Source organism: Manis javanica, chromosome 1 (assembly GCF_040802235.1).
Source record: "Manis javanica isolate MJ-LG chromosome 1, MJ_LKY, whole genome shotgun sequence".
NCBI classification, from domain to species: domain Eukaryota; kingdom Metazoa; phylum Chordata; class Mammalia; order Pholidota; family Manidae; genus Manis; species Manis javanica.
Window position 1 is genome coordinate 15,887,641 of NC_133156.1, and position 12,680 is coordinate 15,900,320.

General features: G+C 38.9%; 1 protein-coding gene across 3 annotated transcripts in view; it reads left to right on the plus strand.

Annotated features, from left to right (window-relative positions):
• Window positions 1-9,836: 9,836 nt before the first annotated feature.
• USPL1 (ubiquitin specific peptidase like 1) overlaps window positions 9,837-12,680 on the plus strand; it is a 42,442-nt gene continuing 39,598 nt past the window's right edge. For 2 of the 3 annotated variants that reach the window (XM_073228845.1, XM_073228852.1), the window contains exon 1: window positions 9,907-10,045. The gene's annotated coding sequence lies outside the window, so the exon portion shown is untranslated. Of the gene's footprint in view, window positions 10,046-12,680 lie in introns of all 3 variants that reach the window. The other variant, XM_073228854.1, reaches the window with a different exon arrangement.

Here is a 12,680-nt window from a genome sequence, read left to right on the forward strand (position 1 = left end):
TTTTTCAAACCAGGATTTACTCAAAGTCCATAAACACTATCAGGTTTCTTTGGTCTTTCTAAATGACTTTTTAAAAAGACCTGTCTTATAGAATTAATTTGAAATATTCTTTGTCATTCCATTTAACCTGCTCTTCTGAACTAGAAGGGGAATTTTTGAGGGTAGTAAATATATATATTATTTCTGGTACAATATTCTATAATTAACATTTCCCAACCTTTCTGTATTTCTCTGCCCTTTCATGTTCAGAAAATTCTCAATTTATTCCAAGATTTTTTTTTTCATTTAATTGTGACCTCTTATCTCTGAAGACTCAACTGAGTACCTTCGAGGTTTCATATACCCCGTATTCAGAAAAAAACATACTACCTACTTTTCATCTATTATAAGAATTCAAGGGAGATCTCATCTTAAAGCTAATCAGTACATGAACCAAACATCATTTCATTGATTAATCTTGACAAATTATATTTGGAAAGTAAAATGGATTCTCTGAAATTTATTTCCTGATTAGCAAAATAGTGCCTCCTAATAGTTGAGAGGGAAGGCTGCTGTCAAATACATCTACGCAACTGGAAACTGTACCACGAAGAGAGCTCACTGGGCCTGTATGCTCTGGGTGCTTTTCTAAGTGGTAAACAGCTTAAATACAGATGAAAAAGTTGATTAGGCTAGTATTTGGGCTTCTGTAACTTGTCATTCATGTATAAATTCCTTAAACAACTTAATGAGTGTTCTTTAAGCCACTTACGATGCAAACTTACCTAACAATGTTTACAACTAGAATTCGAAAGAACATTCAGGCATTGCTGATTTATCTTTAGAAATTTTCTGCCATAATCTTCAGATTGTCTTTCCCATAGTGTTGGAAAGCATTAAAAATTGAAATGAATGTGCTTTGTTAACAGTGCTTTCTACATAAATAAATTTTATACTCTTTATTTCAATGAACATTTCAAGTTCCCTCCAACTTACATTGCTAATTTTTTGGTATCTTACAAACCTGAAATTATTTAGCACAGTATATCAAATATAAATTATGATGTAATGAGTTCATTTATGAGTTCAAATGAAATAAAATAATGAAATGAGTGAAAATAGTGAAATAAATGAGTTCATCTCATAGGATAAAATAAATGAGTAAAATAAAATGGTTAATGATTTTAACCATTTTGTTTACTTACTTGGACTTCTTCAGTGCTTTGGCATTAGAATTTTAATCAAACTAGTGATACTCAGAGTGACCGTTCACAACCCCTGTGGACCTACGGACGATTACAGTGAGGTGAACGACCTTCACTAGTCACCAAGTCCACTTCAGCCTGATTTGTCACTGCAAAAAAACTCATCACTGGAATAAACCAGAAGCTGGGAATCAGATTTTATGAAGCACCTCCCATGATACCAGAAGTAAACTATTAATTCATACTAAAATCAAAATTGTGGTGGTGATCACCTTAAAAGTCTGCCTGTAGATACCTGAACTTTCAGACTATCTAGAACATCATGCAAACCAAGACAAGTTCCTGATCATACTATGCCAAGTTCTGATTTTGACAGTTACACAGGAAGGTGGGGCCAGCAGTAGAAAATCATTCTTTCAACTTACTCTCCAGCTAGGAAATTATACAATAACATACACAAAAATACAATTATTTCACAGAACTACACTAACATTTGCACAATTTCAATGGAATACTCAACATTATTGAATTACTTGCTCTAATATGAAGCAATGTGAGGTAACAAAATCAAACTAACATGTTACATGATCGTGGTAGCCGGCCTCCAATGGCCTCCAATGAGCCCTGCCTCCTGGAAGTCGCCCACTGTGTGCGTCTGCGCAATAGAGCGATGTTAGGTTTTAAGACTGGTTGCGGAAGACATTGCGGTTCCTGCCTCTCTTTCTTAGATCACTTACTGTGGGGGGAAAGCCAGCGGCCGTGCTGTGAGGACACTCGGGCAGCTTTCAGGTGGCTGCAACCACATGACATGAATTGGAACCACCCCGCTAAACCACTACAAGATTCTTGACCATCAAACACTGTGAAGTAATAAATGTTGTGTTTTAAGCTGTTTAGGGATAATTCCTTACATAGTAAAAATACAATATAATCTAATTTAATTTGTTGAAGTGGTAACTTTGTAACTTCTCATTTCGGTCTTAAAAATCATAGCACCCTGATGCAGTGCAATGCATTATAAAAAAAGCCAGTAACAAATACCTACTGAGGGTAAAAAGTACCACTAAGTACTACGGAGGGTAAAAAACTCTCACATTCCACAGGAAGTTTCCTTAGAGTAACATTCATGGCTGACCTTTCACTAACTCTTCCCTAGCATAGGGGGAGTAACAGGTTTGAGAAACAAAATTCTGAGGCTCAGCCACTTGCTCTCCTTTCCATTTGGGAATTTGTCTCACTGAAGAGGGCCGTTGGTTGTAGTCTGCTCTCTGTCACACAGTAAATATAGTGGCACAGGCTCTATTCTTGTAAATAGAACAACCTGAAGTTTAAATCTACCTAATTCTGAGTGTAACACTACAAAGTTCAGTGCTGTTGCAAACCTCAGCCAACACTTTCCAAATAACTTTTTTAGTAATTAAACTTATATTTGAATTTTCATTCATCTGACTCCTGAATGTTATTTCTAAACTGGACCCAAACCTCAGCAGGGGGAAAAAGAGGGTATTGCTTATCACCCTATAAACTAAGTACAAAGTACTGTCACAGGTATTTTGTGCTCATGGGGAGGGTTTTTTTTTTTACTGAAGTATCATTGATACACAATCTTATGTTGGTTTCAAATGTACAACACAGTGGTTCAACAGTTACCCATGGTATTAAATCCTTACCATCTGTAGTGCGGTCACTATCTATCAATGTAGAAAGATGTTACAAAACCACGACTATTCTCCATGCTGTACTGCCATCCCCATCCCTGTGACCAACTTATATTGTGATTGTGAATTCTCATGCCCTTTTATTCCCCTCACACTCCTCTTTGGTAACCACTAGTCACTTCTCAGTGTCTGTAAGTCTACTGCTGTTTTGTTCAGTTTTGCTTTGTTTTTATACTCCACAAGTAAGTGAAATCATATGGTATTTGTCTTTCTCCATCTAGCTTTTTTCACCAGGCATAATACCCTCTACATCCATCCATGGTGTTGCAAATGGCAGGATTTCTTTTTATGGCTGAATAACACTCCATTGTGTTTACTTCCACATTTTTTTTATCCATTCATCTACTGATGGACATGTAGGTTTACTTCCGTATCTTGGCTACTGAAAATAGTGCATTCTGTTGGGGATTTTACAGTATATTTGGGGTGTAAAATACAACACCCAAAGGGTTACATAATAATCCAAGTTACCCAACAAATACATAAGCAGCACATAATTATTAACAAATAGGTAAGAAACTATGATCATTGGTGAGCATCAAAAATTCTGAAGGAGCAAAGAGAAAACAGATGCCAAGGCCCCATGCCAAATCCACAGATTCAGTAATGGGACCAAAGCAACTGTATTTTTTAGTAAGTTCCTAAAATAATGCTGATTCAACCAATTTAAGAACCCAAGATATATACACTATGAGTGCAATGACTTTAGAAACAAGGAGATTGCTATAAGCTAGCAAAGGAAAGATTATAGCAAAGAGAACTTCAGGCAAACTTTAAAAGGACATGCAGGGTTTAGATGAGATGGAAGATAATGAGGGGAAACCAACATTTGCTGAGGGCTTATTAACTGCCAGACACTGTCCTTAATTATCACCTCATTTAAAATAACTTCATTTCATATGTGGCAAAATTGAGGCTCAGAAAGGTCAAATAATTTGACTAAGGTAACAAAACTAGCTAAATGATAGAGTGGGATTAGTAGATATTTTCATTTTATAGATGAAATTGAGCCTCAGGGAGGTTGAATGTTTTGCTGGAAGTAACAAAATTGGATAGTGGCAAAGCCATGGTATGTAGCCAAGTGGAAATCAGGTCTGTGAAGCTAAACCCTTTGCTGCTTTTTTTTATTGAATAAGATGGGGAGGAGGTCTATGTTGCTTAGGAAAACACACAAAAGTAGGAAAGCAAAAGCAAACTTAAAAAGAAATCAAATTAGATCACCAAAAATAGTCTAAATTTTAACCACATCACTATATACATATTATAGACAGTTAACTATACATTAAAGACCACCAGTGGCTTAAAAATCACTTAAACTTTTTTTTAGTCATTGAAGTTTTGTCTTATTTTACTAAAAATTACTAATCAGTTAAAATTAGTAATTATTAGATTGAACCAATGACTTTGCAACTAGTTGAACAGCACCAACACAGACAAAACAGGGTAATTAATTTTATGGTTAACCTTAGTTTTAGATGTGTAATTTTAAGGCCAGAATAATTTTATTTATAACTGAAATTTTTAAAGATTGTTTTGTGACAATGTTTTGTAAAATTTCTTTGTGGTCAATATTACAATTTGAAGGACTTTTTAATGAGTGAAGCTAAACATTCATTCATCTTTATTTTCCATGTATAGTGACTTCAGTTTTATTTTTCTATCTTCAAAAACAAAGTAAAAATTCAACTCCATGAGGCCCGTCTTTTAATTAAAATTAATCATTTTTCATTAACTGCTGCTACAGAACATTGCTTGTACAACTCTATTTAGCATTTATTTCATTTTTAAATGAAAGCTATTTGTTTACAAAATTTTCTACCTCTTTTTGGGGTTAAGGACTATGCATTATGCACCTTTGGATTCACCCAGCATTTAGCATAGTGCCTTGTACCTTCAATAAAAGCTTGCTGACAAATCAGTTAATATGTTCTGCATAATATGAGCATATAAATTACAGATTCATCTTCCAAACCAACCCTGAACTAACAAATAGAAGGACATAGGGAAATACACTGCTAAAAACGTTCTATTTCATGAGCAGGTTTGGTCAGCCACATAAACTGGGAATTGGGAACCACCAAGATCATTCTTCAACAAATATGTACTATATACCAGGCAATGTATATATAGTGAACAAAACAGATGTAGTCTTCGCCCTCACAGAGCTCACAACCTACTAGAGAGACAGGCAGTAACACATACATATGCTATGAGGAAAACAAACAGCAGGTGGTAACAAAGAATGAGTGGGGGTGGAGGGTGGAGGGCTGCTCAGATAGGGTGCACAGCTCAAAAGGCGAAATTCAAGCTGAGGCTGAAGGATAAATCAATTCTGCAAAGAGAAAGGGAACAGCAGCAGAGTTAGGTTCTAAAGGTGTGTGTGTGGGATCATAGGCTGCAATGCCAGCTTCAGAGAAATATAGTCACTACAGCACATTCCCCAATCTTCTGTTTTTTCAATTACTTTGCTATTGTTTCTATCACCACTTCTCCTTTTCTGGTGGTTGAGATCTTCCTGGCTAAAAAAAATCATGGCCATGAACTCCGAAGAATGTTAAGACTATCCACTTCCAAATAATCCTAATTTTCTTCCAGTCTTTATAACTGATAAATTCATCTCGAAGTGACAACTCTGTCCCAATTGGGAAAGAGTATTTCTCTCTATCAGCTTTAATTTTTTGATTTAGAGCCTCCTGATTGCTAATCAACAGGGTGTGTGATTACTTCAACAATTACTTACAGAATGTTATTTTGTCATCAGAAAAATGCACTGCTGCTTTCTGAACTCTAGGTTACTCTAGAGCCTAGGCAGAGTAAATGTACCTAAAGCAATCCTTAAACCACTGGGCATTCTCAGATCTACTGCTGCAGCTACCTGTTAAATTATGAGAGCCATGTGGTATATTGGAAAAAGCTCTAGATTAGAAATTAGAGGATGTAGGTCCCAGATCTGCCACTTTGTTATGCAAATTTAGGTAAACAGTTTCCCTCTTTTAGGCTTAGTTTTCTTATTGGTAAAGTGGGAATACAAAGAAGTTGCATTTTACAAAAATTCAACTATGTGTGCTTTGCAAAAAATTTTAAATACCAATTTGAATAGCTTTCAATGAACATGCCCTGGAGTAAGCATTAGCTGGAAAGCACCAATCTGTACATCAATCAGACTCAGTTCTTACGTGCCTCTCATTGATAATCCTGCTCCGCTGTATGATTTTAGTGTTTCAAGATTAATAGATTTATTTATTTGCTTAGGACCATATCCCTACACATAATCTACTTGCTTCCTCTAGGGCTCAAATGAAGAAATAGATGTGATTTATCTCTTGTTTACTTTAAAGCCAAACAGGTGTACTGACTCTACTATGCCACTATAAACTGCTGGCATAGGAACTCATTAAGTCAAAGTTGATGGAGCCCTAGAAATACTGCTGAGACTTGATTTACTGATTATTTATTTTATTAATTACCAAGTATCAATTTTATCAACTATGCTACTATCCCAATAGAGCTGGGTCTAGGGCACAGATAAATTAACATATGTGGAAAAATGGGAAATGTATAGCTATTCATTGTACAATGCCTTTAATAAAGATCAGAAAAAAACCTAAATGTCCAAAAGGAAAGGACTGATGAAATGGTACACCGTATAATGGAGTATTATGCAGCCATAAAGAATCATGAGTAAACACTTCACATAACAATACAGAACTTATAAAATAAATGAAAAAATAGGGTACATTAATTACGCATAATGCATGATTTAGGTTAAAAAAGGGACAAAAAATAAAGCACATATAGTACTTATTTGCTTGGATATGCATAAAAATTTTTTGTAAAAATATACAAGAAACCATTAGCATTGGTTGTTGCTTGGCAAGGAACTGGGGGGCTGAGGGACAGGAGCATAGTGAAGACTTCTCACTACACATCCTTTTTGCCTTCTGAATTTCGAACCATGTGTATTACTTACTCCAAAAGAATACACAAAATTTAGGGCTCTTCTTTATCATACTGTCTTTTCTTTTGTGTGGGCAAAACAGAGCCAAGTAAGTTTAGGCTATATAATGGGCTTACATAAGATTCATGTAAATTTTAGATGCTAAAGTAGAAAATAACCTCAAACTCTCAAACTACTAATTTCTTGTGTGGTCACTATATGGCTGCATTTACAAATAGGCTGTGCAATCTCCATCACTGCACATATTACTGTATGAAAAATGAACTTTTTCCATCCTTTTATCTCAATTTTCTATCCTCTATTTCTATCCTTGTACTCTCAAAATTCACTGAGGGTAAGAATTAAAAAATCTTAACTTTTTAAATATACAAATGCTTAGCACAGTGTAGTGCCAAAAATATTAATACAGGTTCCCGTTCCTTAACTAAAAGGGGCCAGATGTTTTAGGAATAAGAATTTCTTAGAATTAAAAATGTTACAAGGTACATAAACCACTGACTCACATTATCAGTCACCAAGGGCAGTATCCCATAACCAAGTATTTTAAAACTTCTTCAGCAAAACATGGGATAAATAAAGACTATATGTAACTTTTCAGTTCAGGCCATATTTTGCTACCAAATGAATTTTGTCTCCAAGTTTAAAGAAGGTTTTGGTTTGCAAAGCCTTCTGAATGGTGGAATAAGGTAAGAGATTACAGACTGTACCCACAAAAGTGCAGCTATATGGTTAGTCACTTCAGCTCCCATCTTTTTGACAAGATCAGACAAGCAATCATAGCAGGCAACTTTAAATCCCAGGTTTGGGCCTAAGATTTGTTTTTGTGATAAACAAATCCAATCTAGCAGAGGGGGCAAAAGCTGACAATATGAGAAAAGAAAATGGAAAAAAAAAACCGAATTGTGTAACACTGTATTATTACTGCAGCTACTTACTAGTTATTAATTTAATAAAAGCTCCCTTTGATGAGATCACGTTAGTTTTTGAATGTGAAGAGGTATATAAAACTGTTCCACACTGCTGACAATGGGATAGAGGCAAGCTTTAAACCTATTATACCACCTGGAAGGTGAGCTCGTTTAGGCACCAGTGTACACAGAAAGCATTCCAAATACATTACTAAGGAATAAGCAGAAATGTACACAATTTTCTCAACTTCTCCATTACTCTAATATAAAGGAAGAGAGTCAAATGCTCCTGATGGTTCTATATTATATCCTTCTTTTTAGCTTAAAAATTCTTATATGACTTTTTTCTACTTTACAAGGAGAAAAGCTCTGGAGTCAAAACAACACACACTAAAATCCTTTCTTTTCTTGCCACAACCCAAGCCCCACCTCCATTTTGTTTCTGTTACTGTTACATATTTTTTCCTGGCAAGAAAAACAAATTTGCACTAAAAGACTATAGATTAATTTTGCAGACAATGTTTGGTATGATTCTGTTTGGTGATGTTGACTTTTTCATCTTAAAATTTAAGCTACATTTGAACAGAATCCATTATTTTGTTCAATTTATGAAGTTAACATTCTGCAAGTGTTCATTACAAAAAAAAAACAGTAGTGCATTCCATTATAAAAGTGAAAACAGCAATGGTGAACAACAAACACCTTCTTGAGTTTTGGGTACTATTTCAGGAGGATATACCACGTTCTCACATTTTCACCGTAATTCATTAAAAAAGTAAAGAAAACCTAACCGGCTAGATCTTAGAACAAATACCAGCATCTTAATCACCTAGTACAATAAAAAAGATAAATAAAAACTAATCAACCTATTTTTCAGTCCTGAGGAAAAAAACAACTAACTCCCTGTTAGATTTCATGGCCATTTGCATTCCGAGATACCGAAAACTAAAAACTCCTTCTTACTTAAGAATTCCTTGGTACACAGGGCTTGTGTGTTCTCCACACCGCCCCATCAAAATTATCAGCACGATTCCAGGATAAATCATTTAGTTACAGACCACTACAAAACCCAACAGTCCAAAATGCCAAAGGTGGCTACTCTGTAAAGAAATGGTCAAAGTACAATATTGTTATTTTAGGACACTGAACCAATCAACCGAAAGGATTTCTGGAATACGCTGTCCCCAAGATTCGAATGCAGACTCAGAAATAGCACGCGCGGTCACGATGTCCCTTAAACCACCTGACTTTCCTGCGAAAGCAGATCCTTAAACTTGTAACTGAAGGAGAACTCCCCCTTTCTCTGGAGTTAAAACGAGGCAGGGCAGTGGGAATCAGCGCAGCAGGTACGGATCTGCTGACTTAGCAAGGATGGGTCATGGGTAACAAAATCTCTTGTGCTTTGGCTACTCCCCTTACCGTTAGAAGATCTGGGAGGGAGGAAAAGAGGAGAAACCCCAGAATCCTGGTAGAAAGCCCCTGGCCTCGAAGATTGGGTTTAGGGAGACAGGGAGGGGCAGCTCCGTGTGTGGTGACTCTTTGTGAACACGCGCTCTGGGGCCGCTCGGCTCTCACCGAGGCTTTGGGAGGGCGGACTATGGGGGCCACGCGCGGCTCCCAGCTGTACTTCCGACGCGCTGCAGGGACGCACCGGCCGAGAGCCTTCATTGCAACCTCCGCGGGCTTTTGGGAGCCCTTCCCGCGCCCGGGCACCCACCCACCCGGGTGCACGTCGACTTCCGACCCGACTCTCGCGGCCAGGGTGCCACCAGACGCGCGGCCATCTCTTTCCTCAGCGTAATCCCTCCGCTGCCCGCCGCGCACTAGTTTTGATCACGCTCCACCCCCCTGCCCGTCGACGTCACCTCCGCCGCTCGAGCGCTTTTCCAGCAGCTTCCAGAAACGTCGCGTCCCCAAACCCAGCCACTCACAAACGGCGGGCTTGGCAGCCGCCGGCCCCGCCCCTAGTCGTTACCGCTGCTGAAACTGCGACTGCGGCGGCCAAGCGGAAAGCCACGCCTCTGCGGAGGCTGGCCGGAAGTGGTCCCTCTTCGCCTTCCCCGCGGCGCTTACGACGTTTCAGGCCTCGTGCGGAGCAGGAAGGGACCTCTTTTGCCGCGGACTCAAACCGGAAGCGGCTTTCCTAGAGCAGAGGCCGGTGGGGGAGGAGCAGGCAGAACGGAACGTGGGTTGAACGTTCTGCTGGGTAGTGTGGAGCTCAAGCTGGTACAGGAGTTCAGATCGACCTGGTGCATAGAAGCGGAGTGCCCGTGGCAGGTAAGGGAGAAGTCGTTTCTTTCAGCACCCGAGGGAGGGGAGCGGGAACAGGGGTGGGGACAGGGGACTTACCTTGGGGGGTAGTCTGCACGCTGGAAGGGTGGGCTAGGCTGGGAGAGGGGAGGGGTTGGGACTAGGTTCAGGTGGGAAGGGTTGAAGGTACGAAGATAGTTACAGATTGGTTTTGGCTCAGAGAGGTAAATGCTGAAGAGAAACCAGAGATTTTTTTTTTTCCTTCGTCTCTCGAGGAGTGTGGAGATGGGGAGGGATAACGGAGCCCTGCGCCGCCTACTCGGGTTTCCAAGGTTGGGTTTTGAAACTGACCCCTCTTGGTCCTATCCGTCTCAGTTTCAGGATGGCTGGGTTTGGTACCAGACAGGTCTGGGCGCCGAAATCCCACCCGGTTTCTCCGCTTCAACTCTGTTGTGGCTCCTCACCTTTGACAGTTAACGTGCGGAGCTCACTTGTTCTTGGAGCGGCAAGCTTAAGCCGAAGGCTCCTCCTTGAACAACTGGTGCCTGGGTTTTACCGTTTTGCACATAGGACTATGAGTTAAGCTTGATTACGTATCTTTTGCTATTTCCAGAGCCACCTTTACATATTCATTGCACTGTAACTGGGTCCAAACTGTGCTAGCAATGCGCATTCCGGCGTCAAGAGCATCAAGGGCTCATAAAAGTAATGAAAAAGAGGGCGGCAGAAAAAAAGATACTGGGGGCGACGTGGAGTAGAGGAGGGTAAGACTGGAAAGCCAGGTTGGTCTCACAGTGCAGTGAGCTTTAGGTTATAATGCTTACCTTTAGGTATATGTACTGTGTTGTCTGGATTCTCCTATAATAAGACTGGAGTTAATAGATGATTTTAGACTGAACAGCTACAGACTCAAACTTGTTTAGAAAAGCCTCACTTTGGCAGTGATATGGCTGTGGGGGTTGGATGGAAGGAGGTGTGGGGATTTGAGACGCTTCCAAAGAGCCATCCACAGAATTTGGTGGTTTTCACCACGTGAAAAAGAGAGACGTGAAAGAGTACCGAATCACTCAAATTTCAAGTACCTCTAGGTCAGGTACCTACCTAGATTTTGGAAAATATAGGAAAGAGGAGACAGTTGTATTTAAAGGGAGAACAATGAAGGTGGTCATCTAGGGACAAATTAAGTTGTAAGACTCACCCCAAGGTTTTGTATATAGGACAAAGTAAATTGTATTTAGAAGACCTGAATAGCCCACCTCTGGTATTTTTTAAGTGAATTTTCTTTTCAGGGGGTTCTGCATATTCAGAATCCAACCACCACCCTACCATTTTTTTTACCCAACCTGTTTTTCCCATTGAAGTGTTGGGTGGCAGGAACAGGAGAACAGATTTGAAGGCACCTCATGTTTCATAATTGAGAGAGAGAACCAGCCAGAACGTTCTCTAGGTTTCCTGCAGGCAGATGGAAATTTTCATCAAAAACAGTTTATTCAAGATACATAGCCTACTAGTTTTTCTTTTGAGACTACTGCAGATTGCTACTAAACATACTGCATATTTTGTACATGGGGGAAAGTATGAAATTAGCACCAAATAAGTAGTAGCTAAAATTTACTAGGTCAGGTGCTAAGCATTTTACACTTATCATCAAATATAATAACTCTTAGAACAAACTAGTTCTACAGATTTCTGAACCAAGAGCTGCATGTGTAAGGCCCATGCTTTTAGCCACTCTGGAGCCGTAACACTTGACTCTTACCTATATAATTCCTTTTGTAAGTAGATTATGAATAGAATCCGCCAAAAATAAATTGATGGTGTCTGTGAGGAGCTTAAAAAGAAAAAGCACCAAACTTGTTTTTACTTCTTGAGTGGTTCTCAATGGGTGATTTTTGCCTCTTAGGGGACATTTGGCAATGTCTGGAGACATTTTTGCTTGTCAGACTGAGGGGTGAGTGCCAGTTGCATCTAGTGGGTAGAGGTCAGTGATGCTGATAAACATCCTGCGATACACAATACAACCCTCACAACAAAGAGTTCAGTGGCCCAAAATGTCTATAGTGCTGTAGTTGAAAACCCTGACTTAATGTATATTTCCTCAGAAATAGAAAATTGAGATACACTGATACTGATTTTTCTAAAAAGCATTTTTATTTTTGAAATTATTCTGGGACTTGAAAGGTGTGTAACGTATATATAGCTGGAACAGGATATCATAAGTCATTTTTAAAGTGAGTCTGTGAGTAGCAGTTTCCCAGGAGTTTGTTGTCATTGAACCGTGGATTCTTAGACTTGGGCAAGACTTGCTTGAAATGATTTTACAGCAGGCCTGCTAAGTGGTGATTCACTCTGCTTAAAGGTCTCCTGTGTCTGATTCCATGTATTTTAAATCCATATCTAAACTACTCTTAACAATTCTTTCTTCCTTACCCTGAGCTCCAGTCTTACAATTTCGACTTTTACTGAATGTGATTCTACTTAATGGGACTGCACTCAAAACAGGCCTGTTACATGTGTAATTTGTACTGTGACGGTGTGTTTTTGTGGTGGTATAGATAATTCCCTGTAAAGTAAAATAGTATTTGTTGGTAGCTTTTAAAAAATAGCATTATTCTCAGTTGGTGACATAGTCTTGGTGACTGAAAGCAGTAGGATGATATGA